A 16,052-nucleotide genomic window follows, 5' to 3' on the forward strand; every position below is an offset into this window, starting at 1 on the left:
GCAAAAACAAAATAAACCATTCCAGATAGATTACGTGTCTGCTCCACTATTTATGTGAACTATCCTTATGCAATTATGCTAATATAAAAGAATGAGAAGATAACAAATTGTCGGATACAGAGCTTAAAACTTTACAAACCTGGAAACAAAAAGAAAAGAAAAATGCAAAAGACTATCACAATCCAACCCTGTATAACACTCCTGCCAACAAAGAGTCATTCTGAAGAGGAGGCCTGACACGGGAGTTCTGTTCCTACATTGTGATTTAACTGAGAGCAGCTAGAAAATGGAAACCTTTTTGCTATTTAGACATTTTATTCTATTAAACGCCTTTTGAATGCTTTATGGGTTACCATGATGGCACCGTTGCAGTGCTGAGAGTTATTGTGTGAGCAGTGTTTTTGGACCATTATTTATAATGGAGGTACTCACGCGATCCCGGTCATTACTGACGGTTGGCCTCCACTCTGAGACATTCACCCGCACCCGAGAAGTCACTGCTCGTGTGACAGTATTTTGATTAGGCATTAGATCTCCGTCTTTTGATTAGTTCTGTGCCTCATTTCATCGCTTTCTGCCGAGATTACTTCCACATGTCAAGCCCCAGGCCACACAGGCCCACACAGGGCTGCAGTATCTATGGATGCATGTAGGCCTTCAGGACCCTCCCCTCCCCCCTCCTGTAGTAGGTTCAGACAGGAAACACCTGTCTCCCTGGATGCATCAGTAGATGGGACACAGAGGCCTGCTGATGAAGCGGTGGGTTGGTCGGCGGTGGGAAAATGGGAGGGATGCGACGGGGAGGAAGGAGGTGCGTGGGTGGATTTGGGCGAACACGTCCTTGGGCTTGCTTGGTGCTGATGAAAGAAGTTTGGATCACGGGGGAAGAACAGATCAGATGCTTCCAGCCAAACCACCACGCGTCCACGCGGACGTTGCGAAGACGGAAGGACTGTAAGTATGCGTGTTTCCAGTTAAGGTGGATTGTTAGTGGGTTTAATGGCACAACGTTGCTCTAGCGAAATCAGCCCTTCACCTGAGGATACGTTTCATAGCACACAGGAGCGTTGGTTGTCATTTCTACCCCAAGTGAGGTGTACATCTGTCATGAAAGATCTGTTGGAAAAAGCACAGGAGGAATGGGGGAAAACAGCTGTGGGTGTTTTGGAACACACAAAAACTATTGCACCAAACCAGGACACTTTTGGCACAGCCTATATGTTCTGCCTGTTAGCGTTTCATCAGATCACAGTTAAATCTGGGAATATCACATGTATTTTTGATTGTGGTCCTGTAGAAATTCCTCAGGAAAAAACGTTCCGCTTAGTAAGCAGCTCCATTCTCAGATAACAATGCTAAAGAATGACCCCCCCCGAGACGAGACCGGCGTGGACACCAGTGCTGTAGTGGTAAAATTAGAGGTGGGTAAACTCTGAATTTTGTGATCATACAGACCTCTTCGCAATGCAACGCGATGCGATGTAACGCGACACAAAGCGCAGCGACTCTGTAAGTCTGTCCTGGCTATATTGCATTATGTTTTCTGTCCAGATATGTGGGTGGCATCTGCTCTCTATTTCTCCTCTCACTGTGTCTTCAGTCTCAGATTCTTCTTCCTCTGCATCTCCCTCTACTTCAGATTCTAATTCAGATTCTTCACTCTCCATCTCTCCTGCCCCTGTTTCTTCTCTTACTCCTCTCTTACTACCTGTTTCTTCATCTCCTTCCTCTATTTCATCTTTCTCTGTCTCCCCTTTCTCTATTTCTTCATTCTCTGTTGGTCTTCTTTCATTTCCTCCCCTTTCCTCTTCTCCACTCTTTGGTTCTCCACTGTCATGATTTCGTTGTCTCATCAGCCGTTCTTCTCTCTCTATTCGACCTGGTGTTTCTCTCCCTGTGCTCTCTGCATCATTGCCTGTCCTCTCACTGCCTGAAAAAATATGTTGAATTTAAGAGTTGTGGGGCTGAGAATACCAGTTAGTGTTGTCGTGGCGCAGGGGTTAGAGAAGGTGTGCTGGGAAGCACAAGGTTGGTGGTTTGAGTCCAGGCTGCCCCATGTTCCATGTGGAAGTGTCCCTGAGCAAGACACCTAACCCCTAATTGCTCCCCAGGCAAAAATGTGAAAAAGCCATGGGTTTAAAATGTAATGTAAGTCGCTTTGGATAAAAGCATCTGCTAAATGACCTGTAATGTAATGTAATGTAATGTTAAATTAAGCAGCCTGTCAATTACACTGACAACATAAGTTAAAGGAACACTCATGTACTACCTATGTCATCAGAAATAGCCTATACAGCATGTTTTTTTCACATTGAGAACTGACTTGTTTTCAAATAATCTATGTTTACAGTGTATTTCGCTTACAGGCTACTCTACACCTTTCATGACTTCAAATAATTGATTAAGCATATAGGCCTATTCAGTGAAGCAACAGCTTTGCTCCCCGCTCACGTTTTCTTTGCGAGAGCAGGACATGATGTCATCACGAAAGTAAAAAACTAATATATTTGACTTTAACCGCGAAATTTGAAGATTCTATAGCTAAACTAAAACATTTCACTTAGCATTTCTCTTAGCTATGTCTAACTGGCTTGCACATCTGTTGACAATTTTTCAATGAATTAGCCTAATCTGCAGCAATATGCGTGAGGATAATTACTCATTTTATTAGGCCTATTTAGATGGGACCGGGAAGGCTGGCTTGTACCTGCATCATCGTATTTGAAAGCACGTTGTTAATAGTGTTTGTCCCTGTCTTAATGCGATGTTGTGCGAACCAAAACAACGTTTAAAAACGTGAATTGATCTTCTTCAGTCTTAGTTTGTACTTGAGGCCTTTTGCGGGCATCTTTGGGAGTGGGAGCACTCGATGGTCTCTACAAATATCGCCTGATATCCATTGCTAATTACCGGCGGTAATCCATTCTGTAGTATCTTGGATACTTCCGGTTCAAATGTCTGTCATGTTGTGATGAGGTCATCAAGGTACGCGTTTATGCGCAGAAGTAAATATGCACTAATAAAGATGGACGCATACAGAGCCGACTAAAAGAAACTCACTGGTACGTGTCGTACTTAGACAGTTAAATGTCAGTGCACGCACACGAATATTACACATTCCGAACAGCAGGCAGGCTAATCCACAATGTGTATGTGTTTACACACCTCATGGATCCTGATTGGTGTCGCTGCTGCAGCCGCAAGGCACTGATTGGATGCTCACAGACCGTAATACAGCGGAGATGAACATGATTCAGACTACAGCGTTTATATGTTAAAAAATAGGAAACGTAGTCTTAGCTGTTTTAAAATTACAACAAGTTTATTTCGGATTATTTCAACGGAAGAATACAAGGCGCAGGGAACTTTGAGGTGCGTAAACGCCACAAACGGCGTTTACGTGCGTTTACCCTCCACTACAGCCCTGGTGGACACCCTAACACAAACTGACTGAAACAGGCTAAAATTGTATTGTATCTTTCTGCTTCAACAGTTCATGGTAACCTGAGAAAAAGGTTCACAATGACTTCATCATTTTATCTTATTCAAGGACTACGTGCAACATCGGCTCTGGCAGCATCTCTGGCGTGTTGCTGTTTTGCATTGGCTCAGTGCTACGGAGCTGCATTGCATCCTAATGAGCAGCCAGTGTTTGTGCAGAACCCAATCGATTAGGTCTTCTTGAGAGCTGTTTATCTATGGCTGGACAGGGAACGTTACAGTATGCAGTACATGGACCACGACCAAAACCTGGTCCATGTACTTGACAAAAAACATTAGAAAATAACAACCAAGCAGCCAATCCAACCCTGATTCAAACCATGTGCATGAAACGGGATAATGTTTTTTTTGTAACACAGGCGATTAAGAAGAGTGTCTGAATAGTGGCGTGTGCAGTTGTCTTGTCATAATGGATTTAGATTCAATCAGTGTGGCCCGAGGGTCTGAAATGAGAGCATTCACCGTTGGTGATCCGCCTCCATCCTCCCCCCTCTCCCCTTGGGGCTTTTTTACGCTTTTATTCCATTTTCTCAAACTTAATCAGAGATAAATCTCAGATTGTCCATATCCAGCTGGGCTGAGCCCTGTTGGAATGGAGTTGTTCCGCAACAGAAGTCGTTGTCAGCAATTCCATGAATATATATCCCACTTGGCTGCATTCAGGGGTGATACATTTTATGTTCCTCAAACCAATCCGATTCAAAGGTCCTCGCAGGCTCTCACAAGCAGCTGTGTCAATGCCTTCCTTACTGGTTTCCAAATCTCATAATCCCGCTGTCTTCTATTCAGTAAATCTGATTCCTGAAGTATTTGACTGTTTCGGGGCGCTTTAAAATACTGGCACATGTTATCACATCATTTTTTCATCAGAAGTTAAGCTGTAAATGAATGACAAGCAGGATTGGGGCCCTTCGTAAGAACACCGTTCCTTCCTCAGGTTGATGGTGCAGGCACAGATTCAGAGTAAACAGTGAGAGCCACTCTGTTGTCATTGGCAGCTTTTACACTTTGCGCATGTCATTAGAAAACCATCTGACAAATAGCTTTTGGATTGACGTTGAACACGGAAATCATGTCCACACTCCGGCCTTTTTGGGAACATTTGCTCGGTTGATTTGTATTGAGTTTGCAATGCTACATTTTTTTTTTTTTATCCTACCGCAGACATACAGGGTTTTACATTCCATAATTTAAGTCTGTCCCAAAAGTATTTGTGCTGAAGCAATGCATCCTTTCCATGGTTAGATTATTCATATCAATTAGGAGGAATTTTGTTGTGATCTCCGCATTAGTAACGATGTACCGGTAAACTCTGTTCCCTCCAGTTGTGTTTGTCTTTCATCCAGAGGCATGTGGGTACCCCAGGTTCTCAACCCACCTGCTCTACTAGCTTTTTAAAAAAACCCAAATCAGACTTATTGAGATCTTAACTGAGCTGGTGGTGAGTAATTCCTTCATCCAGAGTGTGTCTACCCCGTCTAAACGTTTTGTCCAATATTGTGTCTTATAGAAAAGTCTTACCAAGCAGCGGCGAGCAACTGAAGTAAGAGACACAACTGACAGGAACTCAAACAGTAAGTGCAGAATTATTTAAGCTTTATTCATTACTTGTATTTTGTATTGCATGTATCACTTTATGTATCCTTATTACGTGCTGCATGTGATGTATGTGCACTTGGCGTGTATTGCATGCAGACGTGTATATATACGTGTGTGGGCCTGTCCTTTGCTGAAGAAAATGTGTTGACTATCGAGTGTCAGTGCAGGAGTTCTCAAAGGTGATGGGTCGTGGGTGCGAGAGCCGTCCCCATGGAAGGGAAAGTAGTTCATTCTCGTCAGGGTTCATTTGCAGGTGGCGTGCAGACATCCACCGAGAGACGTCAGTCAGCCAGGCAGAGATTTTTGCTGCTACCTGTGTTTCACATTGGGGAAAAAGAGAGGATTAGTTTAGTGTAATCAGCATAGATTATGTTGGAAAAGCCATTTAACTGAATGCCAGAGCCCGGAGGGCTGCAGAGAGTAGAAGAGGGGATTCACGTCAGTCATTATTAATCCCACTCGTAGGCCATTGTGTCAAAACATACAAATACCGTTTGTCCATAGAGACTTCTCATAATCCATTGATCCTAATGATTCACTTCTCCACTGTTGCTCAACAGTGGCTTCAGTACAAATTGCTACATATGGTACTTCTGGTAAAGAAGTCAAAAGCTTTTCAGAAAAGTGATTATGTGAACGTATAAATCAAGTCTGCAACTGCTAATTAACGAATCAACAATATTTAGCATAATGATGATACTCATTCTCTTCCTACTCATTCCTTTCTCTTTACTGCCACACCATGTGAGAATCTGTCACCGCCGATGTGCTGTAACGCCAGCGATGCATTTGATGTCCACAGCCTCGCTCAGGGTGAGTCACCTGAAAATGTGACAACAATCGGGAGACAGTTTCACGCGTTGTCAGTCCCCTCCCCATCCCCCTCACTGGTGTATTCACCGCTGGTGGTCATGTCCAGCCACTGGGGGGCAGTGGTATAGTGGAGGTGACGTGGTGAAATAGTTTAGATACACAGGCCGATGATTGTCTACTTAAAGGTGATATTACTTGTTTTTTGCAGAAAAAATGCTTTAAAAACACCGTTGACATATTTGGAATCAATCATCTAGACGCTGTCATGAGAAACTGACTCTTATTTAACTAGACCGGAGAATCCAATTGTATGATTAGCCCTCAAAGAGCTGTTTGTATGCCGATCAGTCTGAATCTCTAAATTGTTGGGTGTGTCTCTGTTCTGTGATAGCCTGCAGATTGCAGTTGTATACATAATTGATTAAATTAATGTGGAGGAAATCTGCAGAAGATGAACCGATCAGTTTGAGGATCTACTTCTTCCGAGCCTTAAAGTCTGTCTCACACCGTTTACAGAGCTAAATATTACCAACAGTGCCCCGTTGAATATAATGCAAGAAAAAAAAAACTCCTCCTGAAGTTAATTTTGCTGCATTTGAACTTCATTGAAGTCTGTTAGTAATTGCAGAAATGTTTTCAAAATAAGACAAAGGCCTCAAAGTATCTTCAATGGTGTGTTAAACACAATTAAATGGGTGACAGATGACCGGAATGACATTAAGGATACTTTGCCGATTCTTTTCCACACAGACCACATTTGCATTGCAATTATACTTTTTCCTTTGACGTATCATGTTTTGACGCCAGTGTGTCTTCCTCCTGAAAATTAGATAGAAAGCAGGCCAGCATAGATTTTGTTAGATTCTTCCGGGAAATTTGAATAACCACACAAGAAAATACCACAATACCATGTCATTTCAACTGATGGTTGTAAAAATACAGGTATTAGATTTGTTTCTAAACCTTTAATACGACATTTCAGTAGTACAAAGAGTTCACCTTTTGAGTAATTTTTAACAAATGTACCGCAAAGTGCCACTGAGGCCACACTAGACTTTGGTTCAATCTGGTATATTTGTGCTTTGTTAGCGTGTTGAAGTTTTGTCAAAACCGCACACATCGCTGGTCATTATAATGAAAGCAGAGCTGTGAACGTGTGTTCTTCAGAAGAGACGCTGAATTTGACAGACTAGTTTCACCTCTCTCAATGTTTCATTACCCCATTGTGAGCACTGATTGATGGGCCGCGTTATAAATGCATGGAGCAGTTCCCGTCTCGGGGCTGACGTCCACCCACTGATCGCCACCATTTGTCTCCATGTGCAAAAGTCTGGGTGCGTGTGCACGGGATCCCTGGTTCGATACACCCAACATGAGCATGTCTCTTTCTCTCAGTCCGTCTTCATGTGTGAGACGTGTGTCCTCACAAGACTAAGTGGATACAGTGATGTTTCTATCTGCTGGGCGCTGATGGGTTGTCACCACACACACGCTTAACCAGTTACCAATTGCGCTGATAGCAGCTGAGATCCTAAATAGAAAAATGACCAAAAAACTGAACAGCTTAGAGCGGCACCTTGGCGTTTTCTCAGATCTGCAGTGGCGATGGGCTTAAGGCGATGTTGAGCATGTTCTCTACAATCTCGCATCATCCACTGACAGCATACAGCAGAAACCATGAAAGCCCCACGACGAACGCAGTTCTCTCCCTCTCAAAAACAGGCCACCACTGGATAAGTTCCCAGTGTAGATGTCTCAAACGTAAATAGTTTTGCTGTTTCATAAAAAACGTCGTTGCGGGTATTGATCGTGTATATGAAAGTGTGTGTGTGAATGAAGCGATGTGCGCGATGGGACACTGCAGATGTTCAGAGAGAGCTTCTACCAGTGTTTTGGACTGTTACATTTGCGTGTCCTTCTCTCGTCTCTCTCTGTCTCTCTCGCCTCATATTTGTGTGTGACCGAACGTGGACCACCCAAAGCCTTTGAGGTCATAACAATAACAGTTCCACTTCCTTGCAGTGATATGGCCGTGGTTCCAGTCAAAGTGCTGCAGAACGAGACAGACACTGTCGGTTTACATCAAAGCAACAGCAGCCACGCTGTTTGGAGGACTTGTCACGGCTGTGCTGAAGATGATTACACTCCGGTTCATTTATCGACAGTTGTGGACTCCAAAATATACAGTTTCCCTCGTCTTTTTGGTATAAGAAGTCTGATGTTCTTGAAAAGCACCCACACAGCTCAATCTGTATTCGTGCAGACGTTCAGGCTTAATGTTGCAACCAGTGTTGTTTCTAGAATTTGTTCTTCTGCCTTGTGACTTTTGCGTTCTTCTGGCAGGACTGTTTTTTTTTTCTTCATTTTTCCGATTTTTTATTTTGCCATTCCTTAACATCCGGTAGAGCAAAAATACGCTGTGGTAATTAATATGATAATAACGTGTGGTGGCAATGTTTTCCAATATTTTCGGGTGCCATGCAGGATTGAGGTCTCTAGAGGCAGCGGACAGTGTGCCTCTGTCAGTGCTTGTTGAGTTAAAAGGGGGGGGGGGACGACAATATTTGTTTTGCAGAAAGAAGAGTGCTTCACTCGCAACAACAAGAACTTCTCTTATTTGCCCAAATAACCATGTGAACATGTAGTTCTGTCCACCTCAGTGCAATGTTTGCTGATGGGGAGCGTGATTCAGAGCGTTCATCTCAACTTCGGCTCCGAGACAACTCCCCCCCCCCGTTAGACTTTATCCTTGAAGCCGGTTGGCTGGAAATAACGCTCATGGCATGGAAATCCCAAAAGACTATACTTTAGCTTCATCCTGATGATTCATCACATAGCGCAGTTTGGCCCGAGGTGGCCTAATGTGTTTGATCCAAAGGGAATTCCTTCGCCCAGCTCCTCATGCTTTGAAACCTTGCTTTCAGATTACTCCTCAAATTGGTTTCTCAACACCTCGGCCCTCGGCTCCAGCCGGCTATTTGTGGGCGAGAGGCTGATTCACGGTGTTAAATGAGAGTGGAGCTCTCATCTGTGGTTAAACTGGGTGCGTTACTCCACTCGGATGCCCGTGGCTGCCAGTCCCCCAGTCTGTCTAGACGGGGGTAAGCACCCGGCTCTACAGGCCTGTCGATGATGGAGTTTGTGGCATACGAAAGGGTCGGGTCAGTTAAAATGATTGACAGCCGGCGGCATTCTTTGTGTGTGTTTTAGTGGTGGGGAGTGGCTTCGTCCCTTCATGCTCCGGCGTGAAGCCCATTGAGTGAGGAGAATGAGAGGGCCGCACCTGCCCGAGCTGTTGTGAGATGATCAACTGAATACTGCTGATCATGCAGTGATCTAAGGTGCATTTATCTCTGCTGTACCTCTGGGTTAATAGAATAATCGTTACCACGGCCAACAAAAACATCCATATAAAGTGCTGGTGAAACATACTGTTTTAATAAAGGCCCTGGCACCTTCCCAGGAAAGAGTGTCTGTTTAGATCTTTACTCCCAGATCCCACTTTTTCTTTCCGAGCTTGGTGTGGTGGCTGCAAACTGCCGACGTTGAGGCCAATTGTTCTTGTTGTTATTTATGTGTTTTGCATTCCATCATTACACAGATACAGCTGCATAATGATTAGAGTGACCACCATTTGAATACTATCCCTCATATAAATAAATGATGAATGAATATGCGTAACAAAAGGGATTTCACATAGACACAAGCTTCTAAGAATGACCAATACAATGTTTATGGTATTATTTGCCCTGTCTGCAAGATGAATGGCATCACTTCCATATCAGTTCTAAGAGCTTTTTTTTGGTCAATGATTGAAATCTGTCTGCGTTTGATTAGAGCAGGATTTCGACACTCAAGAGTGTTCTAAAATGTGTTGAAGCCATCGTGGTGTTGAATTACAGCTGTTATTATATGTATCATACTCCATTGAGTGCATTTAGTTATTTCTACATGAATTAGACAAGAGCAGCTTGTATGTGCGACACTTTTCTTTTTTTACCGTCTTATAATTATTGTGATCCTCTTGTTCATTATTAGCTGTTTGTAAATGTGAGTTACAATAGTAGTTGTAACCTGGTTGACTAAAGAACAGAAGTGTTCATCTGTTTTTTTTAAAGAACACAAACCCAAATCTAATGCATCCTGGCAGGAGAGAAAAGGTGCCAAGATAATGCTCGGGTTTAACGGCTCTGCAGCGCCAAGACGGTGCTGTAGTAAGTCTGTGTGAGCTCTTAGATTAGTATCAGAGTTCACTCACATCGCCAAGGGCATCCAAACACTTTAGCTTATACATACATACGCTTTAAACCGCAACACGTACATATATCTAGTCTTGTTTCTACGGGACTTTATTTCAGTGCGCCTGAAAAGACCTTTTTGGACTCCAGGATTGATTTCCAAGAAGACCTTGAGCTCCTCTCGCCGTTTCTCAGGGGGAGTTTTGAAAGGCGACCTCACTCTCACTTTGACTACTGGGAAGAGCGAGTGAGAGCGTTGAGATGGAGCATCGCGCTGACAGCGGTGTAAGTGGGGTGAGCATGTTCGTTGCACATTGCTGCTTCGCTTACTTACGGATGGACTTGGCAGCCTTTTGCAGCTTTACAATGTTTCTTGGCACGGACGGTCAAAACCACAGGTTTATCTTGGGCTGATGAAAACGAACCTACCGCTCGTATTCACAAAAAAAAGGGGAGAGGATTAACATAATTTGTCATTCACATCTATGTCGAACCAACTGCACCTTTGCTGCCATGGCTATTTATATTTGCCATTTATTCAACATCAAATGGGATTTAGCTTTTAAATAAATGGCTTTCAATGTCTTCACCATATTATCCTGCACCAGATTGCATATGCCTTTTGTCCACAAGGGGGTAGACATTCAGCACACAAATGGTGCTTTCTTTCACTGTCACAGCCTTTGATCCGCTTTAGCAAATTACACAGTGAATGCCCTCTGAAGACGGCACAGCTGACTGCTGGTGTTTTGGTTTCACTCGTGCATAAACAAACAAAAGAAACAATGCGCCGTCACACCCCTCGCTACCCCAAACGGCACTTAAGCACAACGAGTTGCGAGAAGGAGGCTGAAACTCAGGAGGACCCGGTTGTTATCTGTAAGGACCGGGTTAATAGCCCGTCATCACCACGCTTCCTTGGTGATTCCCTCAGACTTTCCACTTCCTGCCCCGAAGTAACTTTTGAATGTAAAAAAAGAGTGTAACAAATGTCCTTCAGGATAAATTGGAAAATAAATAGCAGAGATCAATTAGTAACAGCTTGCAGCTTCCCACAGCCAGATGCACTAATGCAGCATGACAGCAGGAAGGGAAGTTTAGGATTAAGTTGGAATTCAACAATATTACACATCTTGAGCAATATGGCCATCATCTGCATCGCAGTCGAGTTCAGAAACTTCCCGTGTTTGTTCTTCTACCAAAAATAATAATGAAGTAAAGATTTATTACATTTGATCTGAATGTGGTCAGCATTCTAAGGTTTCATCATAAACACACACACACACACACACACACACACACACACACGCACGCACACACACACTCATATACATACATACACATGGATGCACACAAATATGACAGAAAAGATTCAATGGAACGTTCATTGCGGTGACAATGGATGTGTAAAAAACTTGATTCTCTGGACTACACAATGTCATTGTTTTGAGAAAAAACAATGACAAATGTGGTTAAAACATGCAGTGATGTATCATATGGTCATATGTTAGGGTTTCGGAAAGCCCTCGAGGGAGGCCTCACTCCTTTGTTCTCGTCCCGGCCGGAAACGAAGAATCAAAAGAGTCAGCTTGCTTAAATTCAAAGTATTTAATAACTAAACAACGTTATAAGGGACATAATTTACCCCCCCCAGGGGCAGCTCTGGATGTGTCTTTCAATTGATGCTCCCATCCCTGTTTGTTTCTGGAGGGATGACATCATCAAACAGAATAACCGCTCTATATGTGGCGGTGCCACAGTGATGCTTCAAGTTGAAAACACATGTTGAGGAGGAGAACATAACCAGTGAGTCAATGGTTGAGACCCTGCCCTTCATAGTTTACTCTCCCTCCATGAATGGACACCATCTCTCCACTTGTTGTCGTGTGGATTCACTTGCATTGACTAATGATCTCAGCTCTGTTTGGAGTGAAATAGAAACAACACATACAGGAACTTCTAGCCTCCTAAAAACAATTCTTAATTTCAATTCTTACTATGATATATGCCTTTCAACCGAGACAATGCTGTAGTTATCTGAATAGGCATAATTCTATGAAATGGTGGACTTTCACACATACACATTCGTTCCAGGAAGAAAAGTCAGGTTGGATCTTCCTGCGTTGGCCATCGTCTGCTGTTATTCCAGAAATGCCACTTGAGTAGCTAAACTCTAACATCTAGTGTTTTCCTAAAAATATTCTAATCAATTTGTGAGTTGTTTCATTGATAGAAAGACTGTATGTTCTTCTTAACACTTTAAATCAATGTCATCTACACATCTCTGTTGTTTAGAATCTTATGATTGTGTTTTACACTGCATGCAATAATGTTCCCAAATCGGCAAATACTCTAGTTGTATTCTGTTCTCCCCCAGTCCCTCACTTTGAGGTAGGTGTAAAAGCATCCCTTCACATAGCCTTTGGTGATGCTAATCACCCCCAGGCCACCTCCTGGCTTATCCAACAATGTCGTAAAACCCCCTCAACACCGTTTCTACTGGGTGACACCTGCACATGTATTCGAGGAAAAATGTGTCAGTAAATTTTATCATAGTGAAATAATTGCTCCCATTCAAACCGTGTGTGATTCTTAAACCTGTTGGGTGACTCTGAGATGACATACAACCTATGGATGGATTTTATGGCTCCGACAGGAGATTCCTCCTCTTATCAGTCGTTGGTTTAGGGAGGCCTGCTCACTCCCTCCTCGACCACGAGTCGCCATCACCTTTCAACCTTTGCATCTCCTCTGAATTGCAGCCTCTCAGACTCGTCCCTAATTCACTCCCATCTCAGCATCTGCCTATTGTTTCTCCAACGGGGAGCTAAACTAACCCAACAAAGTCATCATTTGTCCTGACTCCTGATGGTCACCTGATGGTGGTAGGAGTTCCCTAATGATATTAGGACAACGTAAAGCCTGTAGAGCTAAACACACATACCTACCTACTACAACTGAAGTAATTAGCACCTGGATGACACTCACAAATGTTGCTTTCTTAGAAGGAGAAATCTCTTCTTTGTTCCTGCTGTTCTGGTTCTGTTCCCTCTTATTCAAATTCACTTACTGCAAGTCGCTTTGGATTAGAGCCTCAGCTGAATGAAAAATGTGATGCGTTGACGTAAAGAATGCCTCTGCATATCTTTATCTGCTCCTAGAGTATTTACACACTGTTTTGGAAAATTGCCTTTCTCAAACGGCCTTGTTTCCAACCGATTTGAGGAGCCATTTATTTATAGAAATTTAAATCTCCGACATAACTGATTATTGACCCCCATAGTCAACTCAGGAAAAATTAACACTGTAGGATATTAGAAACAAATTGACGATCCGGTTCATAAAATTAATAAAAATGCATATAGTGTACACCAGAATACAGCCATGATTCTGAAACTGTGTAATCCATAAAGTAATGACAATATTGTAAAACCACTGTAAATCTGCAACTGTAATAGAATAATATCGATGCAGTTATGATTGTATTTGATGTAATGTAATCAACTGGAATGCATGCATGTAATACTTGCACAACCACTGATATTGACTAAGGATCATTCGAAATCCCGAGTTACAGTGAACTCACCAGAAGACTCCCAGAGGTGTGGACACTGACTTTCACACCTTTAAGCATTGGTATAAATACCTGTAGGAACCATTGTTCTCGAGTTCGCTGGTGGAGGCAGCAGACGGGCACTAGGGATGGTCAAAGGACTGACCTGGGGCCTGTTGGTCGCTGAGACCAGCGGCTCCTCAGCTGAGATGTTCTTTTTACCACAACGCCATCTCTTTTATTAAATGCATTTGATTTGAACCTTTTGATCACCGATGACCTCTGTCCGTCCGTCGTTTCTTCATTTTTGAACACAACAACACCAATATTGCCTTTGTGTCCCCGTTCAATGATCTCTTTGAGTTTTTGCTTGTAGGTCTCACCCTCATGGTGTATGACTGTTTCATGTCTTCATCAACTAATTGACCAACCAGGAATAAATCTGCTCATACCAAGATTACACAAAAATGTTACCTCACATTCTCACCCTCACAGTGAATTTCTTCTCCTTTTACCTTCAGCCTGTTTGCTCTGTCATGATGTGTCATCATCTTTGAAAACCTGTGCATTACTGCATAACTCTTCAACCTGTATTTCCCATTTTTACACTTCCACTTACCCTCGGTCATACTTTCAAACACCTGCGTGTGTCTCTCATAACATTCCAACCTACTTTTCTTTTCTTTGCTGACCTTTGTAACCACTTTCACAAGTGGTTGAGCATTTGCAGTATCAGTCTCTAAAACTTCAATCAATGTATCAGAATGTGAACCTCAAACCCCGGTGATATCAACAAAGGTTCTCCAAACCCTTCAGGGTCATAAAACAACAATAAAGATTGTGAGTCCCTTGATCCCAAAAAGTACCAGGAGATAATAAATCAATTTAGCATCAGACCCATCTGTTCCAGACCCCCCTCCAGTGTTAATCTCCACTTTTATTGCTCTTCAGCCCAAAAGCAAAGCAGAGGGTGGGAGACATGTCTGTTACCTGCAAACACAAACTCAGCTCATGCTTAGTTTGATCCAATCCATTCATTCATTACTGATAGATCACCAACCTCTCATGGTTAGCGTATCCAAATGTAAGGGTGTACTACTTGTTGAACATTACAGGATGACCGTCTGTAACAAGTTTCCATATTTCGTGTACTGGTGCTGTCAGTGTTCCTTTGATCAGACATTTGCTTCCATCATCAAGATACTGTATCAAGTGTATCGTGCACTATACACTCAATAGCAGCACTCAACAATTTACAGCCCATCTCTGAATTTAGGAGAAAACTCGAAAAACTACAAACATTTATACAACATACGGACAATATATACAACAACTCTCCTAATTCCTTATCACCTTCATTCATCCTTTAAATCTTACACAACCTTGTGTCTTAATTTTCTATGACTGATTTCCCCTTTTTTTTAATCAATCTTCCCTGCGGGTTTAAGTCTAGTTTCAGCTGACACTCTCAGCAGTCTATAATCTCTAGTCTCCCTTCTTCCACCTGGAATGTGAGTCGTAAACCGTAGAGGCTGAGGGTGCTTATCTGAGCTGTTGGAAAGCAGCGGGGGTCGGTGTGTCACCAGTTAGTTGTTTAGGGCCTTGTCTGCTTTGTCTCCATCAACGCAAGTGGCATCTGTTGCTGTGGTCACCACATATGGGGCGGTGGAGGCTGGGGTGTGCCCAGTCTCTGGTTCTGCCTGGGCTGCAGTGGGTAGGGAAACCTTCCTGGAGGAGCATTCGACCGGGTGTTCCCTTCATATTTCACTGGACACGTTCTTGACCAATGTCCCACCTGCCCACATATATAACACACATCACCCCCATACCCTCCTTGGTAGTATCCACTCCCTCGGTTATATTCACGGCCTCTGCCTCTCCCTCTGTACTGTGGTGGTTGCTGGTATCCTCTCAATTGGTTTCTCACTGCTGACCTACGGTTGGATATGTGGCTTCTGGAGGAACAGGGTATTGGGGTTGTTCATCACTCACCGACAGTTGTTTCCTGACTCTCCGTTTTTCCGTTGCTTCTGCATCTGCTGCTGCCAGTTGAACCTTCAGAAGCTGTTTCGTCTGTCTCTTGATTTTTCCCCGTTCGATCGTCTCCACTGCTTACTGTTTCTGGTGGTAATGGGTGAGACGGTCTCTCCATGTGCTTTCATCCATGTCGTCCAGTCCCACTACTCCCTCTAACAGGGACAAGCCTTGCAGCACAGTGTGTTGCCAGATCACAGCAGTAGATTTGTTATTGTCGTGTCTTTCTCCTGTGGCCAAATGCCATTCTGTTTCTGCTCTCCTCAGATATTGAGACATGTCTTCACCTTGTTTCATACTCAGACCCATCGGGA

This window comes from Gasterosteus aculeatus, chromosome Y, assembly GCF_964276395.1.
Source record: "Gasterosteus aculeatus chromosome Y, fGasAcu3.hap1.1, whole genome shotgun sequence".
Taxonomy (NCBI): domain Eukaryota; kingdom Metazoa; phylum Chordata; class Actinopteri; order Perciformes; family Gasterosteidae; genus Gasterosteus; species Gasterosteus aculeatus.